This window comes from Lactuca sativa, chromosome 8, assembly GCF_002870075.4.
Source record: "Lactuca sativa cultivar Salinas chromosome 8, Lsat_Salinas_v11, whole genome shotgun sequence".
Classification (NCBI taxonomy): Eukaryota; Viridiplantae; Streptophyta; class Magnoliopsida; order Asterales; family Asteraceae; genus Lactuca; species Lactuca sativa.
The window spans coordinates 54,748,721-54,760,503 of record NC_056630.2 but is presented as its reverse complement, the minus strand read 5'-3'; the positions used below and the strand labels follow the sequence as shown (position 1 = coordinate 54,760,503).

At 35.1% G+C, this 11,783-nt stretch overlaps 1 pseudogene; it reads left to right on the top strand.

Moving 5' to 3' along the window:
- Positions 1 to 1,829: 1,829 nt before the first annotated feature.
- On the top strand, positions 1,830 to 4,464 carry LOC111899962 (uncharacterized; annotated as a pseudogene).
- Positions 4,465 to 11,783: the final 7,319 nt, after the last annotated feature.

The window sequence follows — 11,783 nt, the reverse complement described above, 5'->3', positions numbered from 1 at the left end:
GCTTAGGGGCAATCCAATTTTTTAGCTGTGGACCCATTGCATGTTGTTATTATATATGTGTTATTTTTGTTTGTTGGTATTTTAGGGGAAACTCACTAAGCATTGGGCTTACAGTATTGGGTTATGTTTTAGGTACCTCAGATGATCGCGAAACGGCGAAGGCATGATCGAGCACCTCCTCGTGTTTTGATTTATGATTTTGGTAAAAGTACTCTAATATAAAAAATGTTTTGAAAACTATATTGTAACAATTATGAATTTTGGTTGGTTTTAAAATTTTAAATTTTTCATGATTTTATGAATGTTACAATCTTCTTTTTAAGATTATAAGATATTATCGTCTCAAAATTACTCGTGATAAATTCCATGAAGTAATTTTGTGAGGGTGAGTTAATCCAATACTTAAATCTCCATTTCAAAGTACTCAAGAACATTACAGCAATACCATTGCTATGTCTAAAACTTTTTAGACAATCTACAGTCTAATTCATGACATTCTTAATTCACTACTTAGTTCAAAAAGTATGATCGACTGTGGAGTTTGAAAAATCAAATTATTCGGGAAGTAAAACATGGAAAATGAAACACAAGAATAAACAATTGACAATATGTAGTAAACAAACTCATAAATAATTCTCTATTCTTTAATCACCAAAAGTCAATTATAATTACTTGTTTCAAACCAACTATCTAACTACTGAAACTAATATCATCTCTCAGACCAATGCTCCTAGCATGTTAGATGTGTTTAACGCTACTCAGACCCTTTGTGAGGGGATCTACAGGATTCTATTCTGATGATACCCTCTTCACTATGAGGTGAGCTTTTTCTACTCTATATTTGATGAAATGGTATTTTCTGTCAATATGTATTGATCTGCCATGTTCTCTTGGTTCCTTTGTCAAGGCAACCGCTCCTTCGTTATCACAGGAATTTTTCATTGGCTCCTTATGGCTGGAACAACTACAAGGTCTCCGATGAAGTTCTTTAACCAAACTGCCTCCTTTGATTCTTTGCTCGCCACTATGTACTTTGATTCACAGGTAGAATCAGCCACTGTCTCTTATTTGGAACTTTTCCAGGTTACCATTCCTCCATTCAAGGTAAACACCCAGCCAGATTGAGAAGGGAAGTTGTCTCTGTCTATTTGAAACACTACTAGAAAAATAGCCTTTAATGACACGCAAACAATGACACGCAGTGATTGACGATACGCATTTTTGGGCGCCCTAAAAATAATGTCCGTTTTATTAAAAAATGAAGCATAGACGACACGTATTTTTCCGCGCCCTAAAATTAGTGTCCAATAAAAAAAATAAAAAACACGGAGGGCACCTATGTTAAAATGAGTGTCGTGTAGAGATGTCGCTTTATATTTTATTTAATGAAAGGCGCGTTTTCTTCTTCGCAGCTTGGGGGGAAACGAAAATCCCAAATTTTTGAAAGGCCGCCATTTTATCCTCTGCCTTATTTCCATAGTTCTTCTCTCTCACTTATCAATACCTAAAAAAACCCTAATATCATCACCACTCCTCATTTCTTTCAATCTACGACGCCGATCATGAAGTTCACAAAGCTTTCAAAGGATCCGGAATCGAGATCATTATCGGGCTAGGAACTCTTGAGAGATTCAAGGACAATCTAGGATCGAAAGTGGCTGTAACAAATGTTGTTCATGACATCGGTCACAGAAAAGGGAAATTCACCATTTTCATAAATTCATCATCTGCGAACCCTTAATAGGTGGCGTCTACGGTGGAAATAAAGGGTGAAATTGAAGTCTCCCGAAGAGAGAGAGAGAGAGAGAGAGAGAGAGAGAAAGAGAAAGAGAAAGAGAGAAAGAGAAAGAGACGTGGGCACAGACTTGTAAAACCAATATCATCATCTTGTTCTTCCATCACTAGCTTCAACAATGGATGATTTCCATAATCCACGAGTTCAGGTTAGTAAAGATACTACTAATGAGTAATGATATGTTTTTTTATCTTTCGATATGTATTTGTGGATTTCATTGTTGTATCATGTATGCGTGTTTTTCAGGCACTGTTCATACTTTGGAATGTCAAAATTAGACCACCAACTACGAACCTCCGATCCCATACTCCATGAAAGATACGAACGAAGAATATTTACCAAACCTGCGAATCGATTAAATTCCCAGAAAACGAAAGTAATTTCCTCTAATTCCGAGACCGTGAACAGCAAATCTAATGACAATTCAGCGAGCCAAGAACACGGACATCTGAATTTTGGTTCAGATTCGTGTGACTGATTTCAGATTTCAATTTCAAAACTCCGAACGAAAGTGTCGACTTGCGAACCAATCAGTGACACATTCAATTACGAGCGAACCTTTTTTTGAAGTTAAATCGATTTCTAAATCGAGTTCAGCAGTGCTCAACTTCAGTGAAAATTGTACATCAAAACTTCTACAACCTTACTTGGATGGGATTGTGGGGAAATTAATTGTACTTTTACAGGTATAAATAATTTTGTAGTAACCTTAAAAGATATGAATATATGAATACTGAATCATTTTTGTATTTACAGAATCCAAATTAAGTAGATGGTGTAAGAGGGAGCTTTGACTGCTTTGGCATCTGTTGCTGATTCATCTCAGGTATTATTCATCTTCATATTCTCTCACCAACTTGTTTATTTTCTTTAAATTGGTTCTCACATAGTTTATGATTTACAGGAGCATTTTCAAAAGTATTAGGATACAGTTCTGCCTTACTTGAAAGCTATACTCATGAATGCAACTGATAAAGCAAATTGTATGCTTCTTTTCTTTTTCTGTTATTAAACTTACTCTTTTAAAACAAATTGAGTTAAAGATTATAAATTTATAATTATATATTTTTATTATAGGCATGGGCAAGACTCTGCAAGTGCCTAGGGCAAGATTTTCTCCCTTACATGAATGTTATGATGCCACCATTGCTTCATTCTGTTCAACTTAAACCAGATGTTACAATTACTTCTGTTGATGATTCAGATGATAATATTGACAAGTTTGATGATGAAAAGTGTGATTTTTAATAAATTAAATGCTTGAATGAGAGTTAATGACCATTTTACCCTTTGATATTGCAGCATTGAGAGTATTACACTTAGAGATAAAAGAATAGGGATCAAAACTAGCGTCCTTGAGGAGAAAGCTACACTTGGAGATAAGAGAGTTAATGAGCATTTTACCCCTTTGGTGTTGCTATGCTGATGAATTAAAAGAAGGGTTTTTCCCATGGATTGATCAGGTGAAATGAAATTCCTCTTTTACCCTTTCTTGTCTTTTAACATTTGAAAAAAACCGGCTTAACTTTGTAATAAAAGACAAGTTGCACCAACATTAGTACCACTTCTTAAATTCTATTTCCATGAAGAAGTTAGGAAGGCTGCAGTTTCAGGCGAAATAAAATACCTCTTTTACCCCTGATAACTTTAACTGTTATTTTTTTATTTTCTTTCTGAGTGTTGACTTTTTCTTTGACTTTTTAGCTATGCCTGAGGTTATTCGTTTAGCAAAACTAGCTGTTGAAAAGGAGCAATCTCAGGGTCGCAATGAGTCATATGTAAACCGTTGTCATACTATATCATACCAACTTTAGTAAAGGCTCTTCACAAGGTTATTTTCGTCATTCCCCCTATTTGTTGACTTATGTTTGCTCATATGAATCTTTATTTACTGGATTTTGTCTTTTAGGAGCCTGAGACTGAAATTTGCTCAAGTATGATTGATTCAATCAAGGAATGTGCAAAAATTGTGTGGGCCCCTTTTAGATGAAAATCAAGCTAGAAGCATTGTTGAAAAGATCAAATAGGTGATCACTGCCAGCTCAGCAAGAAGAAATGAAAGGGGTGAAAGAGTCAAAACAGAGGACTTTGATGCAGAAGAAGGGGAAATGTTGAAAGAAGAAAACAAACAAGAGGAAGTATATGCTCTTATATTATATAATCTATTTTTTTTTATAAATCTGTTTATCTTAATAAATTATTCATAATATTTTCTTTTTTGTTAAATCTAGGTTGGTGATTGTTTGGGTACTCTACTCAAGACTTTCAAGACCCCATTTCTGCCTCTTTTTGATGAACTCTTGCCTTACTTGATGCCATTCTGGGTGAGTATTGAGTAACATTAATTATATTTCTTTAAATAATTATTTTTTATTTTTTAGTTTTTATACAAATATTAAAAATAAGACTTGCATTTTAAATTTAGGGCAAGGATAGGACATCTGAGGAGAAAAGAATAGCAATTTGCATATTTGATGACGTGGCAGAGCATTGTGGAGATGTAGCTCTAAAGTAAGCTTTTTTTTAATTCTTTTGTTACTTTAGTATTTTTATTTTAAAAAAATTATAATTTTATATCTTGTTACAGATACTATGAAACTTTTCTACCATTGGGGTTGCAGGCATGCAATGACACAAGCACAAATGTTCACAAGGATAGCATAATTTAATATCAAACTATTATCATTATATTTTTTTATTTAATTCTAAATAAATATATATTTTTTCTATGTACCATTTCTTGTCGCTTTCCTCATTGACCAGGTAATATCATCAATTTGTTTCTTTCTACTTAGTATTTCTTACTAGTTGTGAACAAGCCTCTCATCTCACATTTGAGTTTATAGGAATCAACAATCACTGTGAAACTTCTAGTGTTTAGATTTCTTACTGGTTGTGAACATTTGTTTCTTCCCTTTCTACCCTTCACTTGCAGGTTGATGATTTGTCAAGAATGTTCAGACTATTTTCCAAAAATACCCCATGGATTGGATCCTGTCTCTAGTATGTTTAAAAAGGTTTGTGATTTAGGAGTTGGATTCTTTCTTTTAAGTAGAATATAGTTATTTGTATTTGTTGTCATCTGTTTTTATCTTTTTGATGCAATGCAGCATGTTGCTGTTGAAGGCACAACCTTGGTCAAACAGGCACAAGATGCTGCAAGTAATAAGAAGGCAGAAAAGAGATTGCAGGTTGATCCTGCTACATGGCCAATAATGATCTTTAGGGTCTGCTAGAAGGATTGGAGATTGCAGTTAAGCTTCTATCTAAGACTTCACGGCAAGGACTTGATGAATTTAAGCTAGCAATGCTTTACTTGATTTGGACATGAACCCTAAGATATCATATTTTGGCATGGCTAGGTAACCTTCTCAACAACATCATTCTACTTAAGCAGGTGATTAATCAAAGATTAAGTGATATTTTTAATCATGTTTGGCATTCCTTTCCAGTAAGAAACAGAGTTGTATGATTATTTGTTAGTTTTATAGGAATGTATAACACATATTAGCAATGTATTATTTTTGTTTAACATTTGAATGATTCTTTGTATGACATTATAATTTGTGCAATTTATTTTATATTATGCAATGGATTGTATTTTTTGTATATGGTATTTTATTTCTATTATAAGAAATTAAATGAAAATTTAATTTAAAAATTAATAAATATATAAATTTATTTTTTTTTAAACATTTAAATTTACGATACGCAAAAATGTATGTCATCTTCATTTATGACATGGCCTTTCTTGACAGGGGCTTTCTTGATACGCATTGCGTGTCATTAACACGCGCGTCGTAAGGTTACGACACGCGAATACGTGTCGTCTTCCTTTATGACAGGGCCTTCCTTGATACGCATTGTGTGTCGTAACCGCGTGTCGTAAATGCGCGTCGTAAATGCGCGTCGTCTGTAGACGACGCGCAAAAGCGCGTCGTCTCTCTTTATGACAGGGCCTTCCTTGACACGCATTTGCGCGTCGTCTGAGCGTTTTACGACGCGCAATGAGCGTCGTAAAAGGCCTTTTTTCTAGTAGTGAAAGTTGGCATCACTTTACCCAGTTACTCTCAACGTATCACTGCCAACAAGTACTAGGACCTAGTCCTTAGTTCTTCGCAGATACCTGAGAATATTCTTAACTGCTATCCAATGAGCTCTACCTGGATTTCCCTGATAACGACTAACCATGCTCAAAGAAAAGGCCACATCAGGTCAAGTACATGTCATAGCATACATGATAGAACCAACGACGGAAACATATGTAACTCTACTCATTTTTTCTATCTCTACATGGGTACTCGGACTCTGAGTCTTACTTAGTATGGTATTACTCTATATAGGCAGTTCTCCTTTCGTGGAATTTTCATATTAAAGCATTTTAGCAACTTTTCCAAGTATGTACTTTGACTAAGTCCAATAAGTATTTTATGTACTTTGACTAAGTCCAATTAGTCTTTTATGTACTTTGACTAAGTCCAATTAGTCTTTTGCTCCTGTCTCTCAGAATTCTTATCCCTAGAATATAAGCAGCCTCTCTTAGATCCTTTATAGTGAAACACTTTCCAATCTAAGACTTAACCTCCTACAAAGTTGGAATGTCGTTTCCTATAAGAAGTATGTCATCAACATACAACACCAGGAAGGTTACTATACTCCCACTGTCTTTTACATATACACAAGACCTATCTTCGCTTCTAGAGAAATGGAACTCCTTGACTTTCTCATTAAAGAAAAGATTCCATCATCGAGACGCTTGTTTCAATCCATATATGGATTTCTCAAACTTACACACTTTATTAGGAAACTTTAAATCAAAAACACGCTTTGGCTGACTTATGTAAACATCATCAACCAACATTCCATTAAGGAAAGTGGTTTTGACATCCATCTGCAAAATTTCATAGTCATGAAACGCAGTTATGGTGAGAAATATCCTAACAGGTTTTATCTTAGCCACTAGTGAGAATGTATCATCATAGGCAACCCTTGTGGCTTGAGTAAAGCCCTTCCCAACCAGTCGATCCTTGAAAGTGTGTACCTTTGAATCCCATTTGGTCTTCTTCTTGAAGATCCATTTGCACCCAACTGTCTTACGACCTGGTACATTATCAACCAAATTCCAAACCTGATTGTCATACATCGACTTGATCTCACTGGCCATTTCCTCTTGACACTTGGCTGCCTCAAGGCCAACTATTGCTTCCTTGTAGTTAGTCGGGTTATCTAAATTTACCAGTGTACTATCACTGATAAACGTATCACCATCTGCAGTAATATTAAAACCATATAGCTCTGGTCGCATTCTAACTCTACTGGAACGCCTAAGAGGTAATTACTCGTCAACTGGTTCAATTGAAATTTCTTCCTCTTGTTGAACCCTAGCGTCTTCATAGGTTCCTTCATCATTTGATTCCTGAATTTATTCAAGTTCAATGGTATTCCCACTTTCCTCTTTCCATATGACCTCTCTCGCGAAAATAATTATCTTCGTGCTACAAAGAGCACATTCTCACTAGGTCTGTAATAAAAAATATCCAAAGGACTTCTATGGGTAGCCGATGACAATACATCTCTCACTTCGAGGTTCAAGCTTATCCTGAGTCTCTCGTCTAACGAAAGCCTCACAACCCTAAACATTGATATGTGCTAACGAGGGAACCTTCCATGTCCACATTTCGTGAGGTGTTTTGGCAACCTTCTTAGTTGGGACAAGATTAAGAATGTGGGCAAAAGTCTCTAAGGTATACCCCCAAAATGAAATTGGAAGTGAAGCTCAACTCATCATGGAATGAACCATGTCTAACAAGGCTCGATTGCGTCTCTCAGCGACACCATTAAGTTGTGGTGTCCTAGGAGGTGTCAATTGTGAAACTATTCCACATTCCTTGAGGTAGTCGTGGAACTCGATACTAAGATACTCACTGCCTCTATCAGATCTAAGCATTTTTATCTTCCTTCCTAATTGATTCTCGACTTCCTTTTTTTTAACTCTTTAAACCTTTCAAAGGTTTCTAAATTATGCTTGATTAAGTAGATATAACCATATATTCTACAATCATCAGTAAAAGTCACATAGAATCAATTAGCATCCTTTGTGGTGGGTCTGAAGGGCCCACACACTTCTGTGTGTATGAGATCCAACAAACCTTCAACTCTTTCACAAGATACAGTGAAGGGTGATTTTGTCATCTTACCCAATAGACATGATTCACATGCATCATCTCATCTTAGGTCAAATGATTCCAACACTCCATCCTTTTGGAGTTGGGCGACGTGTTTCTTGTTAACGTGTCCAATATGACAATGCCACTAGCATGCTTTGTCTATACAATTAGACGAATCAATTTGAAATACACTATAGCCTAAACTGTATACACATATCACAGTTTCATACACACCATCACAAGGTAATGCTTCAAAATGAAAAACACCATTTTTATAAGCAAAAATAGAACCGTTCTCATCATTAAAAAATATCTAAAACCTTGTCTGGACAATGCATGAAAAGACATAATGTTTCGTGTCATTTCTGACGAGTAGCGACAATTTAATAAATCTAAACTAACTCCGTCATTACGTACAAGACTATAAACTCTAATCTTGGTGATAGGTAAAGATCTCCTATTCCCCATGATCAAGTTTATTCTACGATACTCCACATCCTCACTTCTTCTTAGCCCATGCAAATTAGAACAAATGTGAAATCTACATCTTGTATCAAGGACCCAAGAACAAGAAGATGATGAGTTATTAGATAAGATAATGTATATACCTGTTGAAGTTGGCTTCACTTGGCCATCTTTAATGTCTTGTAGATATTTTGGGCAGAAGCAAGTGACCTCTTTGGGATCAGAGACAGAGGGAGCATTAGAATTGGATTTACCTTTCAATGCATAGGATGACGACCCAGCTTGAGACTTTCACTTCCAGTTTTTCTTTGGATGACCTTTCCTCTTTTTCCCTTTCCCTTGACAAATGGCCAGAACAGGAGCATTAGGAGGAGTGGAGGCAACACTTTTTCCCTTCATCCCTGCTTCAACTATTCGCATGAGGTTGTGAAATTGAGACAAAGTGGTCACATTGTAGTTCAAATGATAGGTCAAGATGCACTGATCATAACAAATTGGTAAGGAGTTCAAGACTATGTCGATATCTAACTCCTCATCAAAATTCACATTAAGCTTGACAAGGAGATCCACGTATCATTGCATCCTCTACACGTAACTGCTAACAAACTCTCCTTCTTTCATCTTGCTTTCTATGAGGGACTTTACTACCTCATACTTTTCTTGACGAGCTCACTTATGGTAATTTTCCATAAGGTCCTTGTTCATCTCATACGACCAGTAATCCTCATAGTATTTTTGCAATTCAGGAGTCATCGTGGCCACCATGATGCAAGCAACCTTTGTTGCATCATTATAGTGTTTCTTGTAGGCGGCCAATTCTTCGGGAGTGGCCTTATCTTCGTCAATTTTATAGAACTCCTTTTTAAGGACATATTCCATGTCCTCGAAACGAAGGGCCATCTTGATGTTGTGTGTTAAGACCGTTGTAGTACACGATTTAAACAAATAAAAATAATAAATAAACTGCTTTATTGCACTAACAGGTAGTACAGGTAAGTAGTGTCGGATCCTCAGGGACACGTCCTAATGTTTACACCTCTTTGCATAAGGTGTGATCTAATTCTTGATGAATGCAATAAACATAAAGGGGGGGTATTTCTGAAAATTAAACTAATAGAAATCGAAAATGACAAAAGAATAACTGAATTTAAAGTGGTGAAAATTTAAATAAAAGAAAGCAATTCTAGTTTCATGCTGAATCCCCAAATCATATAATTAACTTTAAACACAATATTTGACTATGCGCTTGTTTAAACTGCAACTGAGGTTCATTAACAAGCTCTAATGACCTTTATTACAAAAATTCATTTAATTAAAACAAGTTCTCTTAATTAAATCTAACTTTTTACTAAATTAACCAAACAAGCTCTTGACTAATAAAGAAAAGTTACATTAGACACAGTGTAATTCCCAGTAAAATTCAATACCTCTCATAAGCTCGGAGGCGTTAACACTCGTTTGATCATTTCATATTAGAGTTAACCCTAAACTCAGAATTAATCTAATACTTATCACTTTTTACTAATTAATCTAAACAATTACGAATATAAACAATTAGATGACTAGAATGATTCACAAACAATTTAAGCGGCCAACATAAACTGAAATCAAAATCAAACATTCAATTTAACACAAAACTGATCAAACTAAAAATAATCATAGTCAAACATAGTGCCCAATGATTAATCGTACGAAAAGGTTACGTCTTGCGAAACTGAAATATGAGTTTTTAGCCTGACATGGCTAAAAACGGATTACAAACAGTGGAAATAGAATCTAAACGATAAATCTTACTAAACTATGGATTGGAATCGAATCGTCTCCTTTAGATCTGCGTTCTTCACTTGAAAACCTCTGAAAATCGCCTTTGAATCATCAGTAATTGCCAATTAGGGTTACTGGAAGAGTATCAGGCAGCATTTATACGTCTATCTGTCAAAACGCCAAACCTGCGATCGCAAAGGGCATACCTGCGATCGCATGTATCACCCAAAAACGTGTCACAGGATTATTTAATGAAGTGCGTTGCCATTTCAATGCAAATTGACCAACCTGCGATCGCAGGGGCCTAACCTGTGATCGCATGTTTCTTTTTTTCCTCAACTGATGAATTTTTTGGCTCGACAAAACCTCGTAAACAACCTACGACCAAGCCTACGGTCGCTAGGGCAAACCTGCGATCGCAGGGAGACAAGGTGTGATCTTAGGTTTCTTTTTTTGTCCCTTTTGATCGTCGTTCCTCCTTCCAAGAAGTTCTTAATCATTTCCCGACATCCTTCCTAGTTCTAGACTCTAATAAGCTCCTAAGCATCCACAAACGCATCCCGAAATAGCACAATCATCCATGTGCTCCAAATGGCCCTGAAAAGTCATAACAAACGTGAGCAATACGTACAATCTACAAGATAATCATGAATCACAAAATACATAAGAATAATTGGGAATTATTTAACTTTTTATAATGATATACGTTGGAAATTATGCTAAAAGATTCATATAAAATGCATGTAGCAAACCTCCCCAAGCTTAGACCTTACTTGCCCTCAAGTAAGGAAACGATAACTTTGGAAACGGAATTAGGGCTAAAGGCAATAACTAAACAACCTAGACACACGTTAACTAAAACTAAAAAAAACGAAAACCTAAATAATAAGAACTACCAAAGCTAAACATAAAACACGAATGCAAAGATGAACAATGAACTAAAATAGTATGCAAATGAGAAACAAACAACTAAAATGAAACATGCTTCTTTTTTCATATATTTTATATTTTTTTCTTTTACGATTAGACTTTACATCGATAATGAGCTCTAATCACTAACACCAAAGCAACCATCCTACTATCTTTCATGTATCACAGACCCCTAAAGTAAGGAAGACCACAAAACGGTGGAACCTAATAATCCAACTCTAGTTTTACTTAAACTTTGTACCTTAATTAGGTTTATAAGCAAAAATAACATAGTCCGGATCTCATCAATGTTTTAAAAACCGGTTTTTTAGTTGAACTGGTCTAATGACCGATTTGCGGTTCAACCGGTGGTTCAACCGGTTTTATGAATTTTTATGTATTTTTTTATTATCTGCATACATATTAATATTTAAAAAACAATAATTTAACATCCAAAAGTTCAAACATTAAAATAAGTATGACAAACAAGTTGTAGATCAATTCAAACACACTAAAAAACACATAATCATAGGTTCTACATCAATCCAAATGGATCAAAAAAAGAAACGTAAAGCCTAATAGTACTAAAACTATATATATATATATATATATATATATATATATATATATATATATATATATATATATATATATATATAGTATCTCATCAAAATCAAATCAAA